This window comes from Procambarus clarkii, chromosome 24 (genome assembly GCF_040958095.1).
Source record: "Procambarus clarkii isolate CNS0578487 chromosome 24, FALCON_Pclarkii_2.0, whole genome shotgun sequence".
NCBI lineage: Eukaryota > Metazoa > Arthropoda > Malacostraca > Decapoda > Cambaridae > Procambarus > Procambarus clarkii.
The window spans coordinates 18,814,213-18,815,117 of record NC_091173.1 but is presented as its reverse complement, the minus strand read 5'-3'; positions in this window follow the sequence as shown (position 1 = coordinate 18,815,117).

The following is a 905-nucleotide window of genomic DNA, read 5'->3' as shown; positions in this document are numbered from 1 at the left end:
TATAGTTATTTAGGTTTCACTTCCCTTCTGCTTAGAGAATGTCAAGTTGCTATATGGCTTCACAATTGTAAAATAAATTGTGGAATAAACGCCTGAAAACCCGTGTAAGCGAAGAACGCTCATGTTGTATTTGATAAGAGACGCAAATGATGTTTCAATACCTCAGTGAAAACTTACATGCAAGTGCAATTATAACCGCACAAGAGCAGAAATGATAGATTTTAAAATGTGTAAATGATTAGTTTACACACTATAATGATATACGCAATTAACTATCAACTTGCTAATACGAGGCTCTTGATAGAGAAAAGCCTCCCTTTGAGATTATTCCAACCACTACAGAATTGCTGATATGTAATGTTCTGTAACACAATTTGCATTATTTATACAGGTATATTATCTAGAACGCAATTTGGCCCATGCGTGCAACATGAAAATAATATCGGAACTTTAAAGACATTTTAGAAGTCTCTCGATAACGTCAACACATTTTTAGAAATTTTACCTACAATTCCTTCTGGGAAGCTGATTTTAGCCGACAGGTAGTCTACAAGACACGGTGAAACCCCAGCAGTATTACTACAAGTATATCTATATATTAAACTTTAATATTGCTCTGTCACCTAACTGGTGCACTTGGGGACGTACCTCTTCGAGAGGTGAGAAAACGGTGAAGGTATCTGGCTTAACCGGTTCTAGATCTAGACTGGTTTAGCTTAACCGGGCATAGATGTACCATGTATTGCTTCCAGCAGCGAAAGGAAGATTATGCTGCGTAGAAGAGCACTGGAAGACCGCCTCGAGCCACAACGAAGTTGAGCCGCAGTCTCCTTTTAAAGAAGAGGAGCGAACGGAGTTGAACGAACAGGATGGACGAATCAGTAGATCGTACCGGATCGAATGAA